A 9204-nucleotide genomic window follows, 5' to 3' on the forward strand; every position below is an offset into this window, starting at 1 on the left:
GTACAAATTAACTTATATCAGAGAACAGAAGACTTATAACATTAGTTTATAAAACATGTTCAAGTGAAAACTTAAGTTGAGTTTCAAAAGTGAGTAATACTATAGAAGCAACTTTAGGTGAAGCACCTAAAGTAGGAGAGATAGCCAGATCATGTCAAGCCCACTGACATGACCTTGATTAGCAACACTAGTCAGAACCTACAACAGGGGTTAACAAACCCTGAGTACTTGAGGGTACTCAACAAGTCTTACCCAACAAAAAAAAGACTCCAAGGGTATGCAGGCTTAAGGAAAGTTGGAAGCAAGAGTATCTTTTGTAGAAAAGCTTACTATGAGTGGATCTTTACTTTCAATGTTTTAGCTTTGTATTAAGTTATTATCAGTATCCAATTTGCACCTGCTCTACATCAATCACTTCATTAAGCATCTCATCTCTTCTTGTATCTTATCCACAAGTAACCATGTTTCCATTGATTAACTACGATGATGGTGCGAGGATCAAGTCTCCTATTACCGTAGAGCAAACGACGATTCGAATCGATTAGGGCTGGCTAGGGCTTCCTTACCACATGACATATGTAGGTCCTAGACCTACATATATCAACCTTCACTTGGATCCTCCAAAACGTGAATGGGTCCAGCACTACCTGAGAGCACAGTACTCCACCTCCCTGCATCGTTCATCCGTGATGGATTCACAGGATGTGTACACGCTACTCTCACCATCTCTCCACTCCCAGTGCATGGTTGTCCTTTCTCATAATGGAATAACCGAGGTATTAGGCTTACCGGAGTATGTGGCCAGTACTTGCAAAAATCTTGATCCAAGGGCCAACAACAAACGGTCCTTGATCAACACAAGCAGGGCACTACGTCAAAATTCAAACTTGACGCAAGCAAAGAGTCCACCCGGTCTCAATTTAAACATTATCATCATCATGGTATTCTCATGATCCAAAAACAGAGCCAAGAAGAACCAAGGTTAAACCTAGTTCTCGAGAACGATGAATCCATCGCTCGACTTCTATCGAAGTCTAAGCATTAGAGATATCAACCTACACATACTAGTGGGGTAACAACTAGGGATACCTGAATATCAAGGTAATCATGCAGCAACAGTATTCGACCAACTCCTAATTACTTAATGCACATCTCACAAGACTTAAGTGTAATAAAGATTTGTGAATGCTAGAGAAGGATTTATGCTTCGGGGCTTGCCTGTGTTGCAGAGAAGGTTAGATTCCACGGTGGATCAAAGGAGTTAGACTAATCAGCAACACCATGGGTGGATGGACCTCCTCCAAACCTTGATCAACATGAGTCTTCTCACTCTCGTAAGAACTACACGTAATAAATGATGCTTTGCTTAACATGATGGAATGCATGACATGATGCATGATGGAAGACATCCAGGTGCATAACAGAAGATAAACCAAGTTAAGAAAGTTGAGTACAACTTTCCTTCACCAAAGAACTAGGGTTAGTATTATAAAGGCATTCCAATTATTTAACTAACAAGTTTAATTAGTTGTCTATCATAAAAGAAGTTACACTAATATGGACCAGCAAGTGATTAACATTTAACTTAACTCATGTTATTATTATAAATGACTTATCAAACTAAACATTTAAATCAAGGCATTTTAATTATTATATAAAGCATGTTGATTATAAGGATATCAAGCAAGTAATTACACTGCCAAGGAACAACAAGGTTTAGGTGTTCCAAGGTCCACAATCAATCCCAAAATCATATCAAAGTCATTTAGGGATTTATAGAAGCCATTTTATTATTTTTATTAATCTATAAAAGGCATTTAAATACATTTAAATTAATTAGCCAATTTAGAATTATCAAAACAGTACCAAACTTTTTGTGAAGTTAGGTATTAGTATGTAAAGCATACACAAAAAGTTTCATGATTAAAGCATAATTATTTTATCCTACAAAAATCATGCAAGTTCTATTTTATAATTAAAAGAGGTAATTTTTTAGCATACCAAAATTACTGAAACTGAAGAATTTATATTTTTTCTGTGGTAGAACATCTCATAACAAAGCTACACATAAATTTTGATGATTTTATCATGCTCTATTAATTAGTTATGAAAATAACAAGAATCAACACTTTTAATCATTTACTGAAAAATAATAAATTGTTTTAAACTTTTCTCACTCACCCCCAGTGACCCACGGTCACTGACGCGTAGGGCCAAGGGTCAAACCCGACCCTGCCCATCTTGACCGAGCGCTCGCTGACGGGTACGCCACAAAAATCGTCGCCGGTGAGGTCTCCGTCGACGCGGCATGCCCCGACGAGTTCCTATATCTCTCGCGCACATGTCTCTGCTATCGGATGATTGGGTTAGGGTTTGGCTCATGGCATCTCAGCGGCGCATGGGATGGTGGCGCGATGGCGGGCCGGCCATTCCGGCTTCTAACTAGTTTGGCTAGGTTTCGGCGTACATCAAGGGGCTCACCGAGACTTGGTGACGCTCGTGGGCAACATAGGGATGGAGCAGAGGTGGCTGTCGGCGGTGATGGTGGCGCGGACCGATGACAAAGTGTTGTTCAAACGTGCCCTATACGGTAGAGATTAAAAGAGGGAGTCGGTGAGCATCACAGAATTATAAGGGATCCAGAACAAGAAGAAAGGGGCGGGAGAGGCTCCAGGGAAGCATGGCCACGGTGAGGTGGAGATCGGCGACGATGGTGGGCCGCAATGACAAGAACGGCGCGCGTGGCCGACTTCGGTGGCAAGAGTCGGGGCAAGCAGGATCAGGAGATGCGCGAGGGCTAGGCGAAGCTATGGCCACGAGTAATTGGATAGAGGCGAGGCGGTTGTGATGAATTGGCCAGCGGACGGGAGGAGCTCGGCAGCGGTGAGAAGGAAAGAAAGAGGACGACGGTGGCCGTGCTGAGCTTATAACGGCGGGGCGAAACTTCAAGACAAGCCAACAGCTGCTTGACGTCGCCACAGCGAAGCAGGTGCGTGTCCATGTGCTGGGAAGCGGTCACAGAGGCGGTGGCATCGGTGGCGAGCAGGCAGACTGCTGCCCTCGTCGTGCACAGTCTCGTTCTCCTAATTCCAAGTGACAGCGCGACCAACTCCTAGAATGAAAGTTGTCCATCTTCACACGGTCTCCAACTTTGATTTAAGGTTCACCATGAAAAGATCAAAGCATTTTGAGATTTTGAATAGCAAAAGTGGGTTCAGTGAAACTAAAAGAGTATTTCAATTTTAGGTTTTAAAATTTTTTTGGTCAAGCAAATTTGGGGAATTAATTAGAGGCCAAATATGATTCAATCATTACATCTAATTACACACTAACAAATCTTAAACATCATACCAATTCATAGAAGCAAAGTTGCTCAATTTTTATTTATGAAATTTGATTTAATAATTCTCCAAGCATTGAACTTATTAACTGTTTTCCAAGACAGCCATATATGCTGAGGGAAAAGCAACATTAAATTCAATTTCTGAAGCTCAATTTCAACATGTTTCAATTGAAAATATTTCCCAAATTTGCTGCTATGTTCAAAGGCATGCTTTAAACAACAAACTTTATATTAACAAAATTTTAGTTGTTTAAGCCATTATTAATCTATAAATTCACAAAGAACCTTAAACATTAACACTGTTAACATTTCATGTAACATGTGAAGCACATTATATGCAACATCAGGAGCTATAAAGGAAACATGAATGCATTTATGCATTAATGCTTGTGGATTTATGCTTCATGATGCTCATGATCAAACTTTTAATTGTTTTTTTAACATCTAGGATGTTACAGGAAGCATTAAAGGAAACAAGAATCATCCAACGGAGGTAAAATATTAAATGGTGAACAAGAGAACTACAAGTTTTGATTTATTCTTATCTTTTTTTATGCGAGGTAATGGAAAGTGGTGAGAGTGCAAGATACATGTTACCTTATGGGGGTCCTCCCCCAAGCTAGATCAAAGCCTCTAGTTCGGGGTTGTACCCCGTGCATTTTTGGCTTTGCATGCATGGTTAGGATATGGTAGATCATGAGTGGACTTACCATCCCTCATGAATACCGCATTGACATTTTCAAATGAAATATTGGGTTGCCCCAGGATCTCTCCAAAATCATATGCAGGAATTGTTGCAACGATTTGAGCTAGTTGAGTTTCAAACATTTTATTAAGGCTTAATTGATTTTTAAAGGAAAAGTTTAAGCCTTCTAAATTTGAATTTATGTTTTCCAAAATTTTATCGTTAGAGGCAAGTTTCTTTGTTTGATTTTCATTGATTTTAGCTTGCCCCAACATAAATTCTTTCAGGGACGGTTGATTTGTAAAATTTGAATTGCAAGCAGAGTTACCTTCCTGATGTTGTGGGTGCGACTGATTCCACCCTGGATCTCCTTGTGGACAAAACCATTTGTTGTTGTTGTACCGTGAATCTTCATGGGTTTCATGGTAGTCGTTCCCTGAGTGTCCGAAGTTTCCACACACCTCGCATGGTATATGCGAGTAGAGCAATTGGACGATACCATAGGTTTCTCCTTTTGTGGTAGCGTGCTCGTCCAAGCGTTTTATTAGGAGATCCAATTTTGCGGCCAGCATATCTGTTTCCTCCACGGTATGCTTGCCGTCTTGTTGGGTTTGGAGTCTATCTTCACTCCAACCCTGGTTGGAGACCATCTTCTCGATAAGAGCCATAGCTCCATGTGGTAGAACCACCTGAAGTAACACACTCACAGAGGCGCTCGTCTTTCGCTAGACACTAAGCGCCCCGGAAGGGAGTTACATCGGTAGTTCCATCAGGCACACCCCAAGGGAGAACCCGAATAATCCACATTTTTTATCCAGAATCCAATAATGAGAATGAACTTACAATACTTAGTCTATTTCATACAACAAGAGTTCTTGGAAATAAATTATTACAATACCAGAGTTCAGAGTGCAGAAATTAAACAGTGAAATTAAAATAAACATCTAGCGATAAGATACAAGGATCCATCTATGCCCACCAGAAAAATCCTTCACTCAAAAGCCATCCTTAAGCTGCACCTGCAACAGGGGTAAATAAACCCTAAGTACACAATGTACTCGCAAGACTTACCTAACTAGTGGGAATAGTTTACCAACTCCAAAGGATATGATAGGCTTTATGGCTTGCTAGTTTTCTTTTAGCAGAAAGCATTACTAATTGTGAATCCTTATGTGTTCATTTTATTAGCAGTCATGATTGGTTCATTAGCTAGCCATTCTAGGTAAGCACATGTTCTACTTTCAAGCATGGGTTGAGCAATCAGAACATTTCATCATCCTTCATCTTCTAGTTCTTACTACGGTGATAGATCATAGTCATGCCATACCGCATCACATGGCGATTCACGAACCAATGTATTCCAGCTAGGTACCCCGAAACACATGCCTCGCTTGTACCCTAGGCATAAGCAAGACCAACCTACCACTCTCCTATCACGGGGTCCAGGTCCCTGTCTAAACTTGGACTCCAAGCCCCCGCTCCTGAGTCCCGGACTCAGTGCGGTGCTTAGACTTCCACCATACCCACCTCCAATCAGTCGGTCCGAAAAGAGCCAAAACCCATGACAAGAAAGTGACAAGCCTTCCCGCTTCCATAAGCAAGTATTGCTCAGGATAATAAGTATGTGACCTGACTACCATCCACAGCAACGGATGGTCCTTAACCGACACGGACAGGGAAAATAGTGTAACCAAGCTATGCCCGTTGGCCGTGGGACACAACCTATTACACCCACCAATACCGTACCATATCCCTGCCCAATCTCTATTTTCCTTTCACCATTTTATTATGAGAGCAGTAATAATAATCACCTACTATGAGTAATGGCAGGTTACTCACGCTACCGAAAAACCTAAGCATAGCAGCTACTCGACCTAAGCTAGTAGGACTCAAAGGTAGGTATATCTATGCATGTAGTTTCAACAATAAGCCTGTAAAATAAATGCACATCACATATATATATCTAGTGATTATTCAAAATAAGGGTTATGCACCAGGGCTTGCCTTGGGCAGGTGGGTGGTCAGCTATGTTAGACATTGGTGGCTCTAAGGCTTCCTCCTATATGAAGACCTCCTCCTCGTACTCCTCAATCACCTCCTTGTACTCCTGCTCGCCCGTGGTCACGAACTCTACCAACTCGTTATCTACATGCATGAAATAATGATGCAACACTTAGTAATACGGCAACAACAACTCTTAAAATAAGAATACATCTACCAAGCTACTAAGCTAACTCTAATGACTAAGATGCTAAGTTACCTATTATTCCCACTCATCAGGTATGAAACCTTTCAAGCATTATCTTAGCAACTAAAGGCATCCTTATTTTTACTACCGATTTAATATGTATACTAAAACAAGGAGTACTTAGCTACCATATTTCTCAACCTATTCTAAGACTACAAAAACTACAGTGAGCATATAATAATCTAATGAACCTACTATAAAAAATTCATGGCCAAAGCTATTACCAAATTGCCACAAAAAATCCTACAATTATTAATTTAAATAACATTAAACACTTTCAAATGATTTAATAAATCTTAGCATCAACATAGACAAGTATAAACTAACCATACTATCAGATGGACAACATTTTTAGGAACTCAACAGAATTTATTTCGCAATTTTTGGATACTTATATGAATTGATATTAATTTCCAAAGTTCAACTTAGAATGTAAAATATAAAACTATTTCTATTTTCTCGCCGAAATGATAAATGGATTCTGGCCCAATGTGGCCCGCATGAGGCACGGCCCACGCACAAAAACAGCCCACGGCAGGGAAGCCCGCGTGCGCTGGTACTTTTGCGAAAATGCCCCCACTCCATCTGCTATTCACACGACAACTATACGGCCTATTCCTACAGTTGGCACTTAAGTAAAATAGCCCTCGCAACAACTCATCTTTACAACGGCCAGGTCCTCGGCCGTTCCTGCGCGCGTCGGCGCGGTGGGCGGTGACATAAGGTGGTGCGCTGGCCACCTGAGACCCGCGTTGACCCCACCAACGAGCCAAAGCCACCTTCGACCCTAACGCTAACCCAACGCGGTGATACGGAGCCACAGGGTGAACCGGAGCGAGCTGCCACCGCGCACGACCGCCCACGACGACGGCGTAGCCACCTCAGCAAGCTACAGCACTAACAGGCCAGTAGAGCTAGTGGCTAAGCACCAATGACACATCGCGAGTCTGCCCAAAGTGATGGTTGGGGCAGAGGGCAGCTGAGGGAAGTCGACCATGGGCAGCCAAGCCTGGTGGCGGCACACCATGGTGACATGGTCGTGTCAGCAATGAAGGCGAGCCGGTAGTGACTGGGCTGAGGTGCGTGGGGCCAAGGAAAGAGCTAGGTGAAAGTAGCGGTCGAATTGGATAGTGGGCGAATGGCGAGCGAGCTGTCCGTGCCCACGGCCAAGTGTGGCCTTAACGGCTCCCCGGGGCAAAAACACCAAATTGGCGCCCGACCGGCCGTCATCAAGACTGTGGGTGGCTCAGGCGATGAGAGGACAAGAGAGTGTAGGTGCAGGCATGCGGAATTAATGAGAGGCGCCTCTCGTGTCCAGGTGTTGTCGTGGCACAGCGGCGGCGGCAGGGGAAAGGCAGGGGAACATGGGCGGATGGGAGGCGGTGGGGCTCGGTCTAGACTCAGCCCGAGCGTGCTTGGCTGGATGTAGTTGGCATGACCGGTGCAGCCTGTAGCCAAGCACTAGCTGATAGACACGCACACATGCGACCAGCATGGCCCGCGCGCTGCAGTGCCATCAATGGCATGGCGACGGCGTGCACGGCCATGTGCGACATCATCAACACAGTTAGAGACATAGTGCGATGTGCGAGAAGACACAACGGTAGCAGCAGCCGTCGCATTGCGACACGAGACAGCGGCAGCAGTAGCGTGACAGCGGGATGGGACGCCCGTGTGTTAGGGTGGCACGGTGGGCAGGGCACCGGGCCCGCATGGCAGCAGCATCGTGCGGCCAGGGTGACCCGCCCATGGTGGCCGACCGAGCGCGGTAGAGTGCATGCATGCGGGGCACCCGAGGCGACGACGTCACGTCCCAAAGATGTTGTGACCGCGCCCACGCGAGGAAACAGGCCGAGAACATGTTGTGCACGGTTTTAAAGCATTCGAAAAATCTAAACCATTGATCCAATCCCCAAACCACCTTTGCTATGCCTTAGAGGATACAATAAGCTACTAAAACAAACTATAATACAACACCACTCCTTAACCCAATTTCTCAACAAAAATTACCAAACATAGCGTTGTCAATCTACTTTTAGACTTAAGAAATTGACCAAGTCTTGTGTTGGATTTGCTTCAAATTCGATTTCCAAGCTATTAGAAATGTTAGCTAGTGTTATTATCTTATTAAAACAAAAGTTGCACTATCTTCTACAAAATGTGTACTTCAAACTTTATTAAGGTCTCACATATATGTTTTATAGCATTTTTGCTTAATAAAAAGTGGTTTCTAACCTTAAGCGATATAACATGACTATTGAATTATCTTTAGGTATCATTTGTGTTAATCATTTTTCATGCCAAGAAATTTATCTTTGCACATTCTCACATGCATTAACACATAATCATGATGCTCATGAAGTGTTATTAGTAGAAAACATGCAGTGTAACACCAAGGGTGTTACACTCCGTTGACTGTGAGTGAGAAGAAGGCTCCTCTAGCAGTAGCATCTATGTGGGCTCTGGATGTGGAAGTTAGCCCATTGTAAAAGTTTTGAAGAATGAACCAGTTTTCCATCCTGTGGTGTGGGCAGGCAAGGATATATTCTTGTAGCCTCTCCCACGCTTCTAGGATGGATTCGAATGCTATCTACTGGAAGTTGGAAATTCTTTCACAAAGGGCATTGGTTTTACCCATTAGGAAGAACTTCACAAGGAACGCCGTGGAACACTTGTTCCATGTGTTAACAACTTCTCAGTCCTTGTAGAACTACTATTTCACCCTCCCCAGGAGGGAGAATAGGAACAAGCAGAGTCTGATTATCTCCGGTGCGACATCCTTCATGACGACGGTGTCTAAGAATGGCAACAGGGCGGGTTCGGATCGAGTGGAGTGTCTGGGCACCCAAAATTGAAACCCAAACCTAAAACCCAAAACCGCCCCGAACACCAATTCGGGTGAAAATCCATCCCCAAAACCAAAACCCA

At 43.4% G+C, this 9204-nt stretch overlaps 1 non-coding gene across 1 annotated transcript; it reads left to right on the forward strand.

Annotated features, from left to right (window-relative positions):
- Positions 1–8792: 8792 nt before the first annotated feature.
- LOC136524942 (small nucleolar RNA R71) lies at positions 8793–8899 on the forward strand. Its single transcript, XR_010776288.1, has one exon. It is a non-coding gene; the product is annotated as a small nucleolar RNA R71 (small nucleolar RNA).
- The last annotated feature ends 305 nt before the right edge of the window (positions 8900–9204 follow it).

Source organism: Miscanthus floridulus, chromosome 18, assembly GCF_019320115.1.
Source record: "Miscanthus floridulus cultivar M001 chromosome 18, ASM1932011v1, whole genome shotgun sequence".
NCBI classification, from domain to species: domain Eukaryota; kingdom Viridiplantae; phylum Streptophyta; class Magnoliopsida; order Poales; family Poaceae; genus Miscanthus; species Miscanthus floridulus.